The 22,549-nt window shown below is 45.2% G+C and overlaps 1 protein-coding gene across 1 annotated transcript in view; it reads right to left on the bottom strand.

Moving 5' to 3' along the window:
- LOC122813659 (zinc finger protein 850-like) overlaps positions 1–22,549 on the bottom strand; it is a 310,753-nt gene that overhangs the window by 48,735 nt on the left and 239,469 nt on the right. The gene's annotated exons all lie outside the window — the stretch shown is intronic.

Below are 22,549 nucleotides of genomic sequence, written 5' to 3'. Positions count from 1 at the left end.
TAGGAAAATAATAACTAGAAATTGGATTTCAGATACACCTCCTTCGTTCAATGAATTTAAAAATGTTATGAATATAGTGTGCCATATGGAAATAAACACAATTAGGACTAGAACAAACAGAAAAACATCTTATTTTATTGTATGGGATAATTTACAAAATTTGTTAAAAAAATGTAATTTCAATAGCATGGTATTTTAGTTTAATTAATTGATCTGATTGTAGTGGATGTCTTTGTAAATACTTTAGTTGTTTTGTTGAATATTATAATAATACCTATTTTTAATTACTTGTATAAAATTGTTATGATATTTCTCTTATATGTTAAAACAATAAACCTGTTTTGAAAAAAAAAAAAAAATTATCTGTAACACAGATTATCTGAAGGATGATACTCCTTGGGTCATGAGTTCTAAGTTTAAAACAGTGCAGTTAGAAAGCATGTACTGTTGAGGCTATCACACAGAGAAAAGAGTTTCTCCTGCAAGGGTACTGTGTACTGCTCTTCTAAATGTTTCTGACTGCCCCAAAGGTGCAAGGATTTTCCTTATTCACCCATCAAAACATTTAAACATCACTTTGTGTGCTACCATCATGTAGGTTTCCATGAGAAGCATCACAGAAGACAAAGAGGTTCAGGGATTCATCCGCCTTAGGAGTTTAAATTTCAGAAGGCAGATTTTTCCAAACAGTTTTGTTTCCTTCATATTGTAGTCAGGACAGTACTGTTCTTCATGCTGCAGATCAAACAAGAAGCATCAAATATGGATGACTGGTATACTTTGCCTCACAACCTACCGAAATCCATCTCAGTTACTGTTGAGAGAGCTTGATGGCTCCATTACAACAGATCAAAGATATTTATGTAACTCTCTTTATGTGCCATCACTATTCCATTTATTGTAGTCAAGCCTAGTCCCATAAAATTGGTCCTGCTCTTCTTGGCCAACCTGAAAGGTAGCCTTTAAGTACAGATGAAATGAATTGGCAAAGCTTTTTTGAGACATCCCATACAAAGTCGAGAACATGTCAAGTAAACACGTCGGTTATGTTATTATTCTCCTCTAGCCAATCAATATGCAAGATTCTCCCTCATGACTTAGCAATGATGCCCTTCATTTTCTTAACCCAGTAGAGCACTGCATCTCTCAGATCACAAACACACTGCTGGAACATCCACAACCATTCCACACATCCTGCCTCAGGAGGTGGACAAACAAAAACATAACGAGAGAGCTCTATACCTTGCAAAATTGCACACGTAATGGCATTGCACACTGCTTCTGACAGACTGTGGCCAAAGGGAGATAATGAAATATTGATGCATATACTGATGAACTTTTTAGAAGTTCTTTCCTGCAAAGTTCTTCAAAACCTCTAGGCATAAGACATACTTTGGGCATTATTCCTTTTGGAGTTTTTTAAGGATGCACACTTATGGCAGGGATGCATTTTTGGCTGACATTATACACTTCTTCAAAAACATCACTATCTTGCTAGCTGTGTATTTCACACTGTTTTGTTGCCTGCAGTTATAAGTCTTTGGTCAATATTACATTATGATCCATATGGGAGTCAGGGGGCTGTATCTGATCAGCCTCTTGTTCAAGGTGAAATTCCTTTACATGTGACATGCCAACAAGACTCATCCATGCCTGCAATATCAGCTGAATGCAAAAATATCACATTCTACCACTTTTTGTATCTTGTTATTGATTTATCAGCCCACCATAAAATTTCAGCTGTATGCTATACCCTTTTTGTCAGTGTCCGCACACACCTTTTAGAAACTGAGGCTACTGCCTCACTATGGTATTTCTAGCAACTTCTCTACACTGGTACTAAATTCTTACTTCTTCACTTCAGAATTCATCTCATCTTCCTTCCCATTTCCTGAGTTCTTTGGCATCATTTCCTTTAAGTATCTAACCTCACCATTGTCGTTTTTATTGGCATACTTGTCCTCTGCTTCCAACTTGACCTTACAAAACCTGGAATGGTGCACTCTTACACAAATACTACCGTGCCTCACAAATAAAAATTTCTATACTGGTTAATGAAGATTCTTGCCCCAGGATTCAGGAGCATCCGTTTTCCATGCAGAAACAGTCTAGGAGCTCCTGCACAGAAAATGGCCGCCGAGCGATCCAGGAAAGTGCCATTTTCATGTGCACCAGCGGCCCTACACTGTTCCTGCACAGAAATCCAGTAAATATGCAGATCACCTCATTTGCTGGTAAAAGACATGCAAATGAGGTGATTTTGCATTCCACGAAGCTAGTTGGACCCCGTGCAGGAACAGTGTCAGAGCAGAAATGTATTCAGTTATTAACTGAATACATTTCTGCATCTGAGCAAATGAAGGTAGGACAGCTCATGGAAAGCATGTATTACAGTCAAGCACACAAGCCAATGGCCAATAAATGTTTATTTTTGTTTAAATTAAACTTTTTTTTTTGGCCGATTACGGCCTTTTAAGCTTAGGGCAGCAGCGCGCAAATGGCATTGTGCCAAAAATTTAAAAAAAAATGAGAAATGTCAATTTTAAGATAATGCTGCATTTTGCCGTTATAGTCAATGACATGCAGAATGTAAACAATACGAGGGAGCACTGGTTGTCAAGTGGAAAGGGTCTGTCGAAGTGCAGCAACTAAGGACATACACACTGGGATATGCAAATGAGGGGAGTTGTATTGAATCACAGATGTCCTCAAAGTGTCAACTTGTACCAAACCATGTAGGTGCAGCAATGGAACAGTGCAAGTATAAGAGCTGAATGACTTCATAAGGGGGTGTGTCATGCTTGCTGTAAGCTCACTGGAGCTCTCTGGCCCATGTTTGCCCTTAGCCAAGCACAACTAAGGAAGGGTGTGTGTCTGAGGCTGTATTGTCTTATTCCATGAAATGCAGAATGTGTTCGCATCCAGGGAGGACCATTTCTGCATAAAAGTGCTTGCATTAGCTAAATGGTTGCGCGCGGTGTGCAGCAGACCAAAAAAAAAAAGAGGAAATAGCAGAACTGTTTACATTTGAGCACCGGCTATGCGCGGTGCACCTCAGGGCTTAAATAGGGAGGAAGTGGGAAGGGGAAACAGCAGTAGGAAGGCAATCAAGGAGAACTAGCATAGCTGGCAGGTGGAATGTACCAGAATCAGCCAATTACACATACAGCAGCCCAGCACACTAATATAAACTATGCAAACACCCTACAGACTGGTTTTCCCTCAAACGCTGCACCAATGGTGTACACAGACAGGGGATTTTTAACTGGCAAAAATAATTAAATATGTTAGAAGCTGCTGCTGCTTTACTCCATCAATATGTGCTAGAGACTGAGGGTGGTGAGGAGGAGAATACTGACAACCGACCCACAGTAAGGAGGAGGAGAAGAGTGTACAGACCCAGGTTAACCTACCAGGGCCTACATGAGCTGGAGATAATAGAGCACTATAGGGTGGACAGGGACATTCTACAGCAAATCGTTGAGCTGCGCCTTACACACAGAACTAATAGAGGGGAACCCATCCCAGTGGATACCAAGGTATGTCTAGGCTTAAGAATACTAGCCACAGGTACCTTCCAAAGACCAACTGGGGATATCATGGGGGTCTCACAGGCATCAGCATCCAGGGTACTCCACCAGATCCTGGATGCCATGACACTACATGTCAATGAGCAAATAAATTTCCCCACTGATCGTGAGGCACTTACCACACGTATGCGTCTCTTCCACCATATAGCAGACTACCCTGAAGTAGTTGTTGCTATAGACTGCACGCACATCCACATCAAAGCACCACCCGGTGATTGGGTCAGGGTCTACATAAACCGCAAGGGCATCCCCTCCATCAACTGCCAAGTCATGTGCGATGACCAGGGCATTACCATGAATGTGTGTGCTGGCAGCCCTGGAAGCTATCACAAATCCTACATCTGGCATTGCTCACAGCTATATCAGGCGTTTGCCAGGGGGGACATCCCATATGGCCATCTAGTGGGGGATGTTGGCTATGCACTGGAGCAGTGGCTGATGACACCCATCAAAAATGCACACACACCCGAACAAGAACACCATAATGAGGCACACGCACAAACCAGGATCATTGTAGAGTGTTTGTTCGGGATGCTGAAGTCCCAGTTCCGCTGCCTTGACATATCCGGTGAAGCCTTGCAGAACTCTCCAGCTACATGTACAAAAATGTTCATAGTATGTGCCATGCTACACAATATGATCCTGTGGAAACAGTTGCAGCAGGAACAGCACGGGGCAGGGCCAGAGAGCCCCCACCATTTCCAAGGCCAGCACAGGCACAGAGGGACTCTGAGGAGGAACATCCTGAGCCTGCCCCTGTAGGCAGAAGGAGGCATGCACAATATGCCCAGGCCTTGGCAAAGAGACAATGCATAGCACACACAATGACACTGTAGGGACCCAGGGACTTATATCTCTTCTCTGACTCGAAACATACAGTAAAAGCGATGCCAAACATGACATTACCTGTGCTTTACCATGTACAGGGAGTGTACTATGTGCATCCAACATAGTCAACCCTCCAGCACTGTCCTCAACACTGACCCAGCAACAAGGTTAAGTCACTCTTCCTATCAATTATTAAATGGAGTAGTATGTTCTCATACTTGTATGTATGATATGGATGCAAGCATGCAAGGGAATTGGGTGGCTGAATGGGATAGCAGCACACAGCTATATGGGACAGCAGGAAATTCATAACAAATACTGGTGTCAACATACTAGGCAGCACTACACAAGGTGACATTCCCCACTGCAGTACATGTGATGGCCCAAAGAACTGTGGGTGTCAATAGGTCACACACATGGATGTCAATGAGGGTCACATATCCACCACCAGCCTCCCCCAGCAAGACGGGTGTAGATGACCATGAAGAAAGGCTGGGCTAAGGCCTCCAAATTATAGCAATGGTGAACAGCCCCCCTCCACCAGACCTACACAGACATACTACAACAGGTCTGGCAGTTGCATTTCAGTTTTGAAGGGTAAGAAGTCTGAAACTGCAATATATGCTATTAAGCTCTAACATGTACTCTACTGATATGCCTTCTGTCTGCATGATAGGTCACAATACAATATGAAATGGAACACGACAGAGTAACCGAAATACCAGTACAGTCATTTCAAATGTTAAAGTCTGCAGGTTTGCACCCCCCTCCCCCCACAATCCCATGTAGAAATGCAGTAACAGATGACCTGCAGCACTCTCAAATGCCCTAGAGTCCTCTGGCAAAAGCCCATGCCCCAACCATAGTGCTAATGTATGAAATGTCAGGGGGTCCCAACTAATAACCTAATAGTAAACAGAAAACAAATGCAAGGCCATGTTGACAAATGCCAGTAGCATGCTTCCCCATGTCCTACTGCAAGGACTGTGAATCAAGCCATAAATACTACTGGGATAAAGGCCCAACTATATGGATACCTCTGATATATTGCTTACATAATGTTAGGTGGAGGAAAGAATAACAGAGGGGGGGGTGTAGAAGCATGGATGTCATGGAGTGTGTCAAGTCTGAACTCTAATGTCTGTCCATACTACTCCCAACTGCAAACCCATGAATGAATAGCCACAAAACTGCTTGTAAACCACAACATGAAGTAATCTGACCAGATATACGAGTCCTGCCACTGGATACCCTGGGTGTATCTGTACAGATGAGAGGTATGGCCCCACCAGGGTATGGCCATTCCTTGAGGTTGAAAAAAGCACAAGGAGGGGAACCCCAGCCAGCATACTAACAAGGTGCTGTACCATTTACACAGAACCAGCAGTCTGTTGTCTGTAGCTACCCCTCCACAATGGCAGGTGTGTGCCTGAATGTGTAGTCTATATGCCTCAGAATATTGGTCTCAGCTTCATTCATCTCGTATTTCCCGGTAAATAACTGGAAGCAAAGAATGATAACTGTCAGTAGTCGATGACATGACACATCACAGTGTAAAACAGTACATATGTCAGAATATCTATGCTACAACCAAACATGTCACACAAGCAGCACAGACAGCAATAGTTACAGTATCCCCTGTATGTTAAGCCCACTGTGTCTCCATATTGGCAACCTATCTACAGATATCCTGCAGAAACAGTTTTCTAGGTGTAGCTGTAGCACACAAAACCATGAACTGGAGTCCAACCCTCCCTGGAATGGATGCACACACTCAATATAGAAGGTCATACTGGGCATGCTGTTACACTTAGAGAAATGAAGCCCATGTCTCAGAACACACTGGACTACAGATATTGGTTATTTGCAGCTGTCTGTGCACACACACCAAATTGTACACAATTGAAACTTCACACACACACATTGGATAGGAATACAAACACATATCTAAGGCCAACATAATATAATATGTCAAACATACACACACAGAGACGTGGGGAAGAGATAGACAGACAGTGACAGAGAAAATCCCGTTATGAGGCCTGTCCCACCCACTACGCATCCCATTGGCCTATATCACATGATGTGCTGACGTCATTTACTGTAGAAATACCTTTGGTTAGCCCTCAGCCCTATAGTGTCAGTGGTGCTTGTGATAACTGTGTAACACTACAGTACAAATAGGTATCCATCTAGCATTTGTAATCTCAGTCCTGTCAAATGTAAAGTTGTGTGTGTGTGTGTGTGTGTGTGTGTGTGTGTGTGTGTGTGTGTGTGTGTGTGTGTTTCTAGATGAATGTGGTTAAGGCCATGAATGTGGTTAAGGCCATTCGCACTCACTAAATCTCCCATACCCCTTCTTCAGCACTGCAGCTGATGTCACTCACCATCAAAGATAACCTTGGACAGCTCCCCAGGATATAAGCTCTGTGGCGCTTGCAATAACTGCGTAATATTATAGTGTAGCAAACTAGTTAAGAGTTCCAATCCTGATCCTGGCAACTGTGTTAAATGTGAGTGTTTGTGTGAGTGTGTGTGTATCCTTGTAGAGACCTGATTTTGTGGTCATTCACACTTACAACACTTCCCTTACCCCTCCTTTAGCACTGCTGCTGATGTCACCCACCTTCAGAGATACCTTTGGACAGCTCTCCAACATATAATCTCTGTGGCACTTGCAATAACTGTGTAATAGTATAGTGTAGCAAACTAGTTAGATAGGTGTTCCAATCCTGATCCTGGCAACTGTGTAAATGTAAGTGTTAGTGTGAGAGAGTGTGTGTATCCTTATAGAGACCTGTTTTGTGGTCATTCACACTTACAACACTTCCCTTACCCCTCCTTTAGCAATGCTGCTGACGTCACTCACCTTCAAAGATACCTTTGCACAGCTCTCCAACATGCAAGCTCCATGGTGCATATGATAAATGTGGAACAATGCAGTAGCAATAACTACATAGTTATGGGTTTGAATCTCATCCCTGGAAAGTGTTTGTGTGTGTACATATGTCTACATATGTATGTCCGCACCTCAAATATTTTGGCCCCATTTACACCCAGTACACATCTCAGTGCCTGAATTTAGCAGTCCTGCAGATATCATCCACCTTAGAAGTAAATGTTGGCAACCTTAAACCATGTAAGGTCAGTGGTGCATGTGGTAAATGCATTACATAATGGTCCAAAAAGATAGATAGAGTTTTGAATCTCACCCCTGGCAAATGTCAGTGTGTGTGTAGTGTAAAATATTTTTTGGAATCTCTCACCTACTATATCACTCAATGCCAGTATTTACAAGGGCTGGTGATGTTCCTCACCTTAGAAGTACCTCGGGACAACATCCATCCTATAAGCTCCATGGCGCGTGCGATAAATGTTGTACACTGTAGTAGCAATACATAGCTAGGTAGGGGTTTGAAACTCTGTATTGGCAAGTGTGTGTGTGTGTGTCATCAATATCCTGTGTGGGGACGGTGTGATTGTGTAAGAACAAGATCCATTGGGGGGGTTGCTAAATTACTATGTTAAGGACCTAGTATATGTCACAATGTCCACATTACAAGGCCAACAGTTGTCAAACACCAGAGAGGTTGGTGTAGACAATCCACAGCCCTAAATGTGTCAGTATGGATTAGTGAGTAATATAGGGAATACTTCTATTACTAAGAGACCACTCTCTACCCACATATCATACACAAACCCACTTGGCTAGGCAACAACCACTATATTGGTAGCTCCCCTGCATATTGCCTCACAGATAGTACCTATGGTGTGACTGCAGTGGACTACATGCCTGTTGACCACAACAGTGCCACTGACATCAGAAAGTACTTTGATGTGTTACATCTCCTGACTGAGTGTGTGTTATCCAGCAAGTAAAAGGACATGGCACCCTGTTCCATCCCCTCAGTAGCCCAATCAATGTGTACAGTGACCCTTTTGCCATGTTCCCCACTGGACGCCTGCAACATCTGTAGAGTCTGCAAACATACCCCACAAAAGGAATACCATGCCTTATACACATGCCCTGTATGGACAGATGCCACTAACTCCACTCCATACCTTTATCATATTGTCAATGTAGGTGCAATCACTACCTCAGTTACATAGCCAGGTCTCACCAAATGAGGTCAGAAATGCTACATCAGAAGATACCAATCTGTCCACACAACATGCCCCAGAGACCTCAAGCCCACGTCAAAGAACATGCATGTGGGACATGTGCACAACCCAGACACTGTCCATGTTATGGAATATAAATCACATACATGGGAAGTAGTGCACATCACTGGCCACCCACAAAAGAAACTTGGATGAGTGGATGGGGAATACAATACCCACCCCTGGGAACCATTCCAATGACCATACTCCTGAGCCACACTGGGGATTATTGTCATGTGGCCTGATGCCAATGTATTCCCTTGGGCTAGCCTTGTATAGCCTTCAGGCCCATTCATCTACTACACACCTATGAAGCAATCAACCTATGGATCTCAGTACCGGCAAGTGTGTGTGTGTGTGTGTGTGTGTGTGTGTGTGTGTGTGTGTATAGTAATCCCAGTGTGTTTGGTTGATGAATATCCCCTGTGGCTGTGGTCAATCGGAGGTGTGTCCAAACCAGAACATGTAGCATTCTCCATTCTACAACAGATGTTGTACATCAACATGTACCTATGTACAACCCTCAGCCCTATAATCTGTGAGGCATATGCAATCACTATGTTGTAGACCGTGAAATACCATGCACATACTGTACCCTGCCTATGGCATGGTGGATGTGTCACCACAATGCCATACCATGTGGCCTTGCTGCAGGGCCACATCCTGGTGACATACATTGCCTAGAATGGAAATGGGATACAGCATGTGAGAACACATTCACTCAGCACTTCACTTGTGGGGGTTGAGAGGGGTAAAGGTGGCACTGAATGTGTTGCCAAGACTGTGGCCAATATCTGTTGTCTCAGGATAGGTATTAGCTTTGTGCAGTAACTTGCAGCACTTGTGTTTAATGCTGTGAAAGTTGTTGATGCAACTATCAAGGCTGTTGTGACTGTCATCAGTGTCTGCCACATCTCTGCTGTCATAGATGCCTGTCGGTGACTCCATGAGGGATCAAAAGTTGTGTTTGAAGCTAATAAGGGAGTTCAACAGTCATGGGATACCACCTTTCCTTGCAACAGTCTCCTCCTTCTGATATACACGTCAGTAATGACAGGGGACCATCACATTGTCTCCCAGTGTTTGGAGGACAGTGTCTGGGTTCTGTTGGCTCTGGCTATTACTATGCATTCATGCACCTGTTTGTACAGTCCCTATGTGTATGATTCCACAATCATGCAGCTACTTCTCAATGCCATGGGCGCAGTGAAGACATCCACCCCTGTTTTCATAGCTGCAAAGTCAGCTTTGGAGTGCTTTTGCCAGGTGGTTATCTTTGTGGGGGTGTGGCTGACATGTTGCATTCCATGTTGATTACAGCCTGTGTGAATGTCACTATGCAGGGACTGATATCTGGGGATGAGCAACGGTCCCATATTTAAGTGGTCAACACAGGTCAAGGTTGCTGCATCCTCTACCAGGGATCATTATGAGCTGGTCTAGAGCAATGGAAATGATGAATCCCAGAAGTGTTGGGCCACTGTACTGGCGATTGGCTACATTCCCCAGGTGATTGAGGGGCAGTTGAAGACTCTTAATATGTCAGTGTTGCATTGGACCACCAGAGATAGCAGGGTGTTGAGCAATGTGCATTGACAGTCTAGGGACATAGATGTGGACCCACAGCAGGCTATGGTCTGGATAGCACCATTACCCCAAGGCAGTTGTACCGGAAGTATCACCAATGCATTATGACGGGATACTAGTCTGGAGGTGTTCCTATCCATAATGAATATGGAGACAACACAACCTGTGGAGGTGTAGTGTGGTCTATGTTTGGGGGCTGACAGCTGTGGAATGCGTCATAGCCTGATACTGCAGGTCTGCTGCTGTGAACCACCTCTCCATTACAGCAGACATGTGTCCTCCAATCCAACAACTGGTATGAGTGACTGCATCCTGACAGTTAGATGTCCACTGTAGAGCAGCATGACCCTCAAATTGCATACAAGTGTAGCTGTTATGGTGGTAATAACATTAAGAACACTGCCTAATAAGGCACCACAGGGGTGGCAAGACATGTAGTCAGTAAGTGGCAACCCAGCGGTGACAGATGTAGGACATCCGTGGCAAGTCATTGGGTTCTGGCAATCATGCCATCCCAAGCAGAGAGATCCTGGATCCCCTGAGAATGACACATAACATGTAAGCCAATGTTGGAAGTCAACCATCTGTTGATACTACTGCAGCATCATTCTGGGTGACAGTGGCACACTGCCCAGGGCTACTGTCACACCTGCCTGAACCACATAATCAGAGAGTTCAACCATGTCTCCTGTCATGTAGTCCAGGAAGTTGTGCCCCAATTCATTCACACCCACATGGAGACAGAGTGATACTCATTGTTGTTGTGGAGTGACATGACTGGCTGTGTCATGTGTTAGATGCTGGCATGTAATTGATATTTGGCTGTTACCTGCTCCATATTCAACCTAGTAAGTGGGATGTGTGTACCTCAGTATTGAGTTACCCATGATTACTGTATTGTGCAAGGTGGTTAGCCTTAGGGGCTTAGGTTTGGGGGCACACTGTGTAGGTTAAATATGTGTCCTTTGGCATGTGCCATGTCGCAGTGTCTGAGTGGGTGTCCACCTTGCTAGTCTGTGCTTTTTTTGTAGATGTCCACTGAGTGCCTCTGGGAAGGTGGGTGTGTGGCTTTTCACCATATGTTAAGGCTGTCAAAGTGGGTGTCATGGTGAGCTACGTATTCCACATGGTGTGGTGCAGGTGTTAATCTTATCCTCTTGACTTACTTGTCCATTCTTTGCTGGACAGTGCATATGTCCACACTGGGTGATATACAGGTAACCCTCACAGGTCTGAGTGTGTGGAGTTTAGAGGGGAGGGTTGTCTGTGTACATGCAGCAGTTGCAACAGTGCCCCAGAATGGACATGTCCACCAAGTCAATGGGGAAAGCACAGATAACCACTCTTCAAACATGCCAGGAGGGGTGGACATAACTAGTAAGTACTGGGGTAACATCTGTGATGAACGAGTACTGCTGATGGCTCACAGGTGTGCCACACTTTATGATATAATAACCTGGTGAAGTGCCAAGCCATAATGCTAGTTAACTGCAAGACAGAAAGAACTACTATGATGTATGGGTATAACAGAAGGCAGATTGTCTGCCACCTGGTAATACTTTAGCACAGCTATGCAGTTATCAGCAGCTTTGGCCATGTGAAAATTCAGTAAGCTCTGTAGCACGTGCGGTAACTGCGTAACATTATAGAAGACATACCTAGATAGGCAGGAGTTCTAATCTCAATACTGGTAGGTGTGTGTGTGTGTGTGTGTGTGTGTGTGTGTGTGTGTGTGTGTCATGTACTGTCTGGCTCATAGTATTTTTGACCTATGTACTACCCTTTACACTTCCCTTCACTCCAGTTTAGTAGACCTGTTGATGTCATCCACCTCAGAAGTACCTTTGGTTGAGTTGGAAATGTATAAGCTCTTTGGCAAGTCTCATAACTGCATAGCACTATAGTAGGAATACCTAGATAGGCAGGAGTTTTAATCCAAATACTGGCAAGAGTGTGTGTGTGTGTGTGTGTGTGTGTGTGTGTGTGTGTGTGTGTGTGTGTGTGTGCGTGAGGATCATATCATGTCTGACTTATACCATTTAGATGTGTATACCATACATGGCTGGTGACCACCTCCCGCTGCCATTACGTTATATAATGTGATGACAGCATCTGCCTCACATGCAGCAGTTTAAACCACTGCACATTCCGCTGTACAGATGTGTCTGATATATCCATATGCTCGAAACCTACAAGTGGTCGGAAGTGGTCTCTGTGCCTTAACAATGCTCATGTATGTGATATTATAGCCAAATAGGCCATATCCATTGTATACAAGTAGTGTGTCACACATGACCTTACCTTAGAACCATTTGTCCAGCACAATTTGCTGGCCTCTGCCCAGACTTCTTGGCACTGACAAGTTGTGAGGTATGCTACAGGAATGTTGATTTCACATCAGATAGGCCCCACTGGTGACCACTGTGATACAATACAGTTAACCCCAGCACAAGTGAATATGCACAACAAGCAATACAGATGTTACATAAAGCAATATAGCTATTACTGATGATTGTGTGCATGGTAAATTGCATGTGCTTCACATACCTGGGTATTGCCAGACAACAACTAAACAATGTAATACACACCAGCTTCAGGATGCTGTTCCATATGCAGACCATAAGGTCCTAGGTAGCTCTGAGAGGGAGTAATTGTCACCAGACACACATGTGGCCTTGGTATAGGATGGATGCACCATGTCTGCACATCTACAGTACTAACCACAATAATACACAATGTCCTGTCCTCACCATAGATGTGCACCTTTGTGTATTAGAAAACCCCATCCACAACTGCAATCGGACCTGACACATGCATATAGATACAATACAGACACATGTATGTCTGATACATTAGTGTATTAATCCCCACTGGGCTCTTACCTACATGCTCCTCATCCAGAGTATGTGTGTGTGTGTGTGTGTGTGTGTGTGTGTGTGTGTGTGTGTGTGTGTGTGTGTGTGTGTGTGCAACCCACCTCCACAATGCTTCCCTCAGCATCTCGGCTTGTTCGTTTGGTGTGTGGACCAAGTGTGGTGAGCAGCTCCTCGGTGGGTGTCAGTGGGTGCTGGACGGCTGGCCCCCCTCCTGTGTGTAGCCAGTCTCTTGTTTTAGCAGCAGCCCATTGATGGGCATGGCATTTGAGGACAGTGGCCCGATGCTGCACATGCATGTATGTTCTACTATGCAGGCCGGCATCATTCACCCTGTGGACCACACTGTTCCACAGGGCAGTCCTCTCCTGCATGTCTTCTGCTCTCCGGCCACATGACAGGGCATAATGTCCAATCACATATTGGGTGATGATGTCTGTTCCCCCAACACACAATGCTGATAGGTGAGCACTCTGCATGTTACCTGGAAAACATAACCAGAAAAAGGTCACAGGACCTCATACGGTTGTCAAAATGCACATCAACAGTGGATATTACTTGCAAATAATCCAGACTACACCAGAAACCTCCAAGCTATCATGGCTATAGCAGTTTGCATTACACACCTGTCCCTGAGCTATCTTATTCCCCCCCAATGTTGGACATTTGACTGCATAATCTTCTATCCTCCATTCATTTCTGTGTAGAAGGTTGACAGTAGTTATCTTCTATGTGGATGGTATGTATGGTGGCAGGTCTGTGTTTGACTGTGGTGTGTGATGGAGCTCTCAGCACATGCCTGAGTTCATGTAGGAGGCAGACGCTGATATTATTATACCCCATGGAGATATGCTGTTGTTGCCATCAGTAGGCAATATGTACATGCTCACCACTGCTGTGGGGAGGAGTGTGGTCGATGTGCATATCTTCATGTAAGACTGGGATGGACAGGGTGGCGATGTTCCCACTTAACCTGCGTGATGCAGGTTGCCTATATCCATGGCATGTGTGTATGAGGTGTTCTTTACCCCCAGTACAGGCTAAATTGTATTGTTTCATCTGAGACATACAACATATGTGGAAACATGGTTGCAATTGTTCTTGGTGGTATGGATATGTCCGATTCATAGTCATAGTCAGCCTTACAGGACATCACCTGTGAACTTACCTGCTTGCTCAGATATAGGTGGACTTGCTTCAAAGTTGCTGCCTGCACCTATGTGTCCGTGTACAGCCAATGTAGCAACCTATTATGTGGTTTGTGTATTGCTGCTGTCCACCAAGGGGATTATTCTACCTTGGTGGAAGCTGGATATGCAGCTCAGGTACTGCTGTGTCCATATAGTTATGGTGAATATAAAGGGAACATGCCCCTGATACACCGCCTGGTATTTATGCAATTGGAACATGACACAACAATATTACATTTCATAACAATTCCCACCTGTAGTGTGACCTATAACCTGTACAATTCAGTTGAAAGTATAGCAATCTGGTCTGTGAAAACATATGGAAATAATACTCAGTACAATAAGCCAGTTGAATGAGTGTGCACACCCTTAAACTTGCGTATCCACCTCTTGAGATGGTTATAGCATTCATCTGTCTTGGTTTGGACTCTAACATCATGGCACATCTTCACTTGGCAATAGCTGCTCACCTTCCTAGAAACACCTTTGGTTGTACTGCAATGCAATTGGACAGGTTAGGGGTCACATTCAAGATGAGAAACATTATGAAATTATCTTCTGTGGTCTGACTGTCATACTGCACACAAACCTGGCATTCCAGCAGGGTGTGTGCACTTGTGATATCCATTGTATATAGGTGTTGATACAGTTGGTAGTGGTAGGCATGGACAGAGGGTCTTAACACAGGTGGACACTTCTCTAAGTAATACCTGATAATCATGCCTACACCAGTACCCACATCAGTGTCAGGGCAATGCAAGCACCAGTAGCTGTACACATATATGTCTGTTGTATGCACTGACACTGATATAACACACACGTGCAACATGCACAACCTATTTACCTGACTGCTTGCAACCCATGTGATTAGTTTTGTGCCATCCAGCTGAACATATGCATACATACATGTGTTCAGGGGATACCTGGTATACATTTCTGTTGAATGTTAGTATGGCAAACTGTAGTTACAGTCTTGATGCTCAATCATACTTCTCAACCTGTTACAGCAGTACATGTGGACAATGGCACACATAAATCGGTGTCAAAAGGGAGATCAGTACTGATACTGTATTAATGTAGCTGCACCATACATTAATACATTGATTGCACAGTAGGCTTTGACATCACTGTGATAACCTGGAAAATGTCCAACAGTGATAAGTAGGCTATTATGTTACAATGCCATTGCTCACAGATATGTGTATGTGACTACAGATATCAGTCACAAATGTGCTTATTGTCCAGCAGAACATTGTACAGTTGAATGTTATTAAGTCAATATATCACATGCAGTTCAATACAGATGTCTGCAACAGTACTCTACTATGCACATGCCCTCTATAGGTGTCTTAGCTTTACAAGGCAAATGTGTCATACTCATAATCACAGGTAACATGGATATGGAAAACATCACATTAACTGGCTAAGCAGTGGCACAGTCACAACTGTTTGACAGACAACCCTGTGGTTGTCATATATGAGCTGTCCTTTCCCAGTTGAGTGAGGCCCCTGAGCTGTGATCCCACCTCACAACCTCTCAGAGCATTACATCTGGACAATGCCTAAAATGATGGAGGATAAATAGGGACAGACTTTAAATATACCTGTTACAAACATAGGAAGTTCGTACAATGATGCATTTAGCATTACAGTGAAAATTCTTAAGGATGTGGAGTCTTAAACTCAAGTGTTTTTCATTACCTGATTATTTCAATCCTCAGCTATTTGTAGTAAAGTGCAGATCTCAAGAGGAACAGACAAAAATACATGATGGTAAAATGTGGGCATTCTGTGAGAATCTGTACAGTTGAGAGGTATGTCTGTGATATCTCCCACTGCAGAGAGGGCCAGATACTATGGCCACAGCAGCTTTTTAGCAGGACATTAGTACAGCATGTCTTGTTAGGACATATATTCCTCCAAATCATATTTCCCATTATTACAGATGAAGTACTACATTCAATTACTTGCTTACATGTTCCACTTACATAAAGTGGAAAAGAGAAGAAAGAAAAAAGGTATCATTTGTTATTTCTCTCCCTCGCTGTGCACTACAGGGATAGAGCTGGTTTGAATAAGTGGCAGCATGGCTTTTGTAGGTGATGCTCATGACCAGGTGATGGCTTGTGCACCTATTGGGGTTCCCCACTTGCTAACGGCATGCAGAGCAGCTGTGTAGTTCTTCCAATAGCTAATGTCATGGCAAAACACACCTACAAATGAGTACTCCATGTGGGTGTTGGCCCTTTCCCTTACTTGTGAGGAAGACATCCTGGAGTTGTCTGGACTACTACCTCTTACAACAAGACTTGTGGAGAAAAGCCAACTAAATGGTGGGGAAGGTTCAAGACTTAGGAGCAGAATGTGAGTATTGCTGTTATATGTTTGGAATACTTCTAGTTTAACACAGTTTGTCTGCACATGCTACTTCTGCATGGGTTTCAGTCTGAGAAAGTTCTGTCTCTGCATTGCTCTTAACTGTAGGGACATCCACATAATGGCCACAGGTTAGCCTGTTATGTATGGGCTGTTCCCCAGACAGGTGTTGTCCTTGGCAAATCAGTAGCATACTCTGGTGATTGCATTATGTAGATGGTAACATCCATTTGTTTTTCTGACTTTATATCCCTCCGAAAAGATATGTTAAAACAAACCCTGTAACACCAGCAACTTTCTCAGTGTATAACAGTAATTATTTATTTATTTAAATTTGTTGACTGGGAGTGTCCGACTGGACGTAGGTCCGTTTTCAGCGGAGGCCCGGGGAGAAAAGCTTCACAGTTAAAATAAACAGATAGTATATACATTGGATTACATAGTGAATAACAATTTACATAGCAATTACTTACAACATATTTACAGATGAAGAACATAGTACATCAGTAGACAACTAGAATCTTTATCTGTGAAGTGCATACCAGACATTAACAAATGTTACAAGAATAAGAAGTTCATGCTGTATAATAAGCACTGGCTTATGAGCATCTGAGCTTGCTATAATCAAGGTAGTTAGTGGAGTGGAAAGAAAGGTAGTGGTTGGATAGGGTGGATGATATTAGAGTGGGAGTTGCAAGGGCATAGCCAGCATGTTTTTAGTTGCGCTTTTAGTAAAGTTTTGAAGTGGGTGCATGATGGTATGATGGTAATAGTGGGTGGGAGTGAGTTCCATAATTTGGCTATGGCGCAAGAGAATAGTGCTTCACCAGCAGAGTTATTGGCTTTAGTGATCTGCAAGTGATTTTTGCTGCTGGATCTTAGTGGTCTGGTGGTGCGATAGGGTTGGAGTAGATTCTGGAGGGATGGGACATTTAGTGGATGGTTTACTAGTTTGTGGGCGAGTGACAGTTGATACCACTGAAAGAGGTGAGGGAGTTCAAGCCAGCCCAGTTCAGCAAGTGAGAGACAGTGGTGACTACGGTAGGATGCCCCTGTGGTGAATTTGGCGATTTTGTTGTAGCAGGTCTCTAGCTTGTTTAGATCACATTGCCTTAGGTTGGTATATATTGGAGAGATATAAAGTAGGGGGAGATAAGGTGGGAATTTGCTATTGAAATCTTTGCTGCTTTGGTGAGAAATTGCTTATTTCTGTATAACGCTCCTAGTTTTTTGTGGACTTTTTTTATAGTCATGGATATGTGAATGTCAAATTTTAGTTTATTGTCTATTTCCACTCCTAGCAATTTGGTGTGTTCAGTTGGGTATATAGTGGTGTTGTCTTTTGCCGTGATGTTAAAGTGAGAGTTGTTTTGAGTATGTTTGGTGGGTTGGAAGATGAGTAGTTTAGTTTTGTTTGGGTTAAGTATTAATCGGGCATCGGATAATAAGAAGTTATGTACTCACCATAACGTTCCATCTGAGTAGGTAGCTTCATTTGTCTGCAACCTGTGGGTCCTGGATCCGATATCGGATCTGAGCCGACAACTTGTTTCAAGCTAATGGATCCGAACTCCTAGCTCCTCCCCTCACCCATAATCCCCTGACAACCCTCCATGACCTCAGATCGAGTTTGCCCCTCAATATGTATCCAAAAAGGGTATCCAACTAACATAGATCCGAAGAAGGCCAGGGGGAAGGAGGGGGGGATGGTTGCAGACAAATGAAGCTACCTACTCAGATGGAACGTTATGGTGAGTACATAACTTCTTAATCTGAAGTAGGGACTTCATTTGTCAGCAACCTGTGGGACAGAGTCCCCAGCTACCTGAATCTTGGGTGGCCATCATGGAAGGATATTGCAAAGCACCGCACAGCCAAAGGATGCTCTCCCTCTAGAAATCACGTCCAGTTTGTAGTGGTTAATAAAGGTATGAGATGAGGCCCAAGTGGCTGCTGAACAAATATCATCCAATGGAACTCTAGACTTGAAAGCCACAGAAGTAGAGATGGAATGAGTGGAATGTGCGTGAACTCCTTCAGGTGCGGGTCTCCCAGAGGCTTGGTACGCTAATAGGATACATTGTGAAATCCAGCGTGATAGGGATACTTTTGATATTGCTTTCCCCAAATTAAATTTGGCAAAGGAAACGAACAGCTGGTCGGATTGTCTATGACCAGCCGTTCTATGAGTATAAAAACGTAGCTGCCTATGAACATCTAATGAGTGCAGCTTGTACTCTCCTTTATTCTGATATTTAGGAAAGAAATCCGGTAAATTTATGGATTAATTTATATTGGTTTCTGATGCTATTTTGGGAAGGAAAGAGGGATTGATCCTGAGGTCCACTCTGTCCGGGTGAAAGATCAAATAAGGAGGCTTCACAGAAAGAGCTTGAAGCTCCGAAACTCTTTTCGCAGAAGTAATGGCTACAAGGAATGCTGATTTCCAGGACAAGAATTTGAGATCTACTGAAGCAGCAGGTTCAAAAGGTGGAGCAGTCAAGGCTTGAAGAACTAGTGAAAGATCCCAAGGTGTTACAGCTTCTTTTATAGGGGGTCTAAGCAAAAAGGTGCCCTTGAGAAAGGTTTTACACAAGTTGGCCGACATCAAAGGCCCTGTATCATGTCCCACATGGTAATGTGAGATGGCAGCAAATTGCACTTGGACAGTTGAGCAACTAGCGCCCTCCTGAAAAAATTCGGTTAGGAAGTCTAATATGGACGGAAGAGGAGCCGTAAAGGGATCTAGATTATGATGCTCCGCCCAGATGGAGAAACGTTTCCATTTACTGCGGTACACTTTCCTGGTGGAGGGCTTATGCGGTGCCACAAGGATGGCTTTGACTGGTGAAGAGATACCGGGAGTCCTAACTAGGAGTGGAACTGGAGCAACCAAGCTGTCAGCTTCAGACTGTCCAGATTTGGGGTCGGTAAGTCCGACGGATGGGAGATTAGATCCAGACTGGGATCCAGAATCCAAGGAGGATTCACCAGGTGAGACCACAGGTAAGGGAACCAAATTTGCCGAGGCCAGAATGGGGCAATGAGGATCATCCTGCTCCCCAACCATGAGGCTTTCTGTAAGAGTTGCAGCATCAGGGGTAGAGGAGGATAGGCATAAAGTAGACCAGGTGGCCAAGCATGCACCAGAGTGTCTCTTGGAGTTTCCCCTGGAGGGGGAATCAGAGCGTAGAAATTGCCGCATTTGGTGTTTGAGGGAGAGGCAAAAAGATCGCAGCAGGGTTGCCCCCATATTGCGAATATCTGCTTCGCTACTAGTGGGTTGAGAGACCACTCATACGGGGTAAGAAGGGTGCGACTGAGTTTGTCCGCTAGGATGTTGGTCCACCCCAGAAAGTGCGTTGCAATCAGAAAGCAGTTGGTGGAGATCGCCCATTCCCACACTCTCATGGCTTCGTGGCATAGAGGGTAAGATCTGGTTCCCCCGTTTGTTGATGTACCAGACAACCGACATGTTGTCCAACTGAATTGCAATCGTTCCTATGGGGAGGATATTCTGAAGTGCTTGCAACGCGTACAGCACCGCTCTCATCTCCAGAACGTTGATATGCAGGGAGGTCTCTGTATCGTTCCACGTGCCTTGGACCGTCCTGCCTGAATAATGCCCCCCCACCCGAGGCGGGAGGCATCCGTGGTCACCGTGGCGAGAGGGGGAGAGGTGCAGAAGGGTCGGCCCGTATGGAGGTCCGAAGCATGGAGCCACCATAATAGAGCCCTCCTGCAAGCCTTGCTGATAGCAATGGGGTGATGAAGAGGAAAAGACAGAAAGGACCAATGTACTAGAAGGGTCCACTGCAGTACCCGCTTGTTCAGACGGGCGCATGGAAGGAGCATTATCACTGCCGCCATGGAGCCCAGTGCCCTCAGGACCAATTCCGCTGGTGGGTTCTCTGATTGGAGGATAGCCCGCACATGGAGTTGCAAATTCCTAAGTCTTTCGGATGTTAGAAAGGCTCATAGCTCTCTGGTGTCTGTTCTGGCTCCTATGAATTCTATGGCTTGTGTCGGGGCCAGAAGGGATTTGTCGGCATTGATGGTGATGCCTAATGTGGGGCTAGGCAGAGAAAGAAATCTCTGGCTGAGCAAAGTAGATGCCTTGTTGGGGCGGTCAGGAGCCAGTCGTCCAGGTACGGAAAGACCTGTATTCCCTGGAGTCTCAGGTGGGCCGCAATCACTGCTAATACCTTGGTGAAAACCCTGGGGGCTGTGGTGAGGCCAAAGGGAAGGACCCTGAACTGGTAGTGACTGGCTCCCAGCCAGAAGCGGAGGAACCTCCTGGATCGTCTGTCCATTAGAATGTGGTAGTACGCATCCTTGAGGTCTATAGAGCACATCCAATCGTTCTCCCTTAGAAGGGGGAGAATAGATTGAAGAGTGACCATTCGGAATTTTTCCTTGGTTACTGACAGGTTCAAGCGGGAAAGGTCTAAAATTGGTCTCAAGTCCCCCATCTTTTTTGGCACCAAAAAGAACCTGGAGTAGAACCCTAATCTGAGCTGGTCTTGGGGGACGGGCTGGATGGCTCTTTTTCTTAGCAGCTGCTGAATTTCTGCGGCTGCAGCCTCCCTCTGATCGGGTGGTACATCGGGGAGGTTCTTGAATTTGGGGACATGAAGTAATGGTATTTTGTACCCTCTGGATATAATTCGAAGCACCCAGCGGTCTGTCATGATGGACTCCCATGCCACTAGGTGTTCCGAGAAGCACCCCCCCGACTGCCTCCAGAGTGGAGCAGTCGGGCAACCCTTCAGGGCTGCTGCGTGGGCCATTCAGAGAAAGGTTCTCTGGACCCAAAGTTTCTCGGAGCCCCACTGCCCCTGGGGCGGCATCCTCCCTGTCCTCCTCTGCCACGGAAGGACTGGTTGTCCGGAGCGGGTTGGGAATGTTGCGATTTCCGAAACCACATCTTCTTCTGACCCTTTTGGTTCTTCGAAAAGGACCGCTGGGGCGCAGAGAAGCGGACTCCGACGACAGACAACATCTTTCTGTCCTTCTTGCTCTGGACAAGTGTCTCGTGAACCGTTTTGCCAAACAGGGCAGAACCATCGAAAGGGGTGTTCGCAAAAGACGCTTTAAAGGGCTCCACAAAGTCACAATGACGGAGCCAGGCCTGACGTCTCATGACTAGGCCTGCTCCGCTAGCCCTAGCGGCTCCCTCGGTGGCGTGGGACAATAGCCACATAGAGGTATTTGAAATGGATCTCAGAGTGGTCATTCGGGTGGAGTACAATTGTTTGTCCTCCGCCGACATGGACTCAGGGGGGGAGGCAGCGTATTCTTTGATAAGATCCCGCTGCATCCTGATGACATGTGCCATATAGTTCAGAGACCTTACTGGTCGCTGAACTAAAAACTCGTTTCCCTAAGCGGTCCATCGAGCGTGACTCCTTGCTCGGTGGATGGACTGAGGGGCTCTCCTGGGCTAGTTCCCTCTTCGTGGCTGCCGCCGTCAACATGGCATCTATGGGGGGACCCTTGCTCCAGTGCGACCGGTCTGAGGGGGGCTTAGTATTCTGTCCAGGCATTTGGGTATTGGCTCCACGGTGTCTGGATCCTTCCACGCCCTGGTGGTATTAAGGTCCACCAAGGGGTCGGCTGGAGGGGACACCCAAGAGGTAGATGGACCTGCTTCGAATGCCTCCAGAAACACAGACTCATCGGAGGAAGACTTGAGGGCAGACCACCCACCTCTGATCCTCAGCATCTCCATGATGTCTCCAAAGGAGACATCCTCAGGGGGTGATCTTGGGGAGCCTTCCCCTTCATTCAAGTCCGTGTCCTCAGTTAAGGACTCAGGGGAGTCCACGTGCCTCTTCTTGCACTTATGCTTGCGGGGCACTTCCTCGGGGGGGCTGCCCGAGGAGGCCTCGCCAGCAACATCCTGTTCCAATGGATCCACCTGGGACATTGAAGCAGGCTGTCC

The sequence above is a fragment of the Protopterus annectens genome, chromosome 10.part0 (genome assembly GCF_019279795.1).
Source record: "Protopterus annectens isolate FY-2018-M chromosome 10.part0, PAN1.0, whole genome shotgun sequence".
Lineage (NCBI taxonomy): Eukaryota > Metazoa > Chordata > Ceratodontiformes > Protopteridae > Protopterus > Protopterus annectens.
Note: the sequence above shows the minus strand (reverse complement) of the source record. Positions and strands in the feature narration are given on the sequence as shown.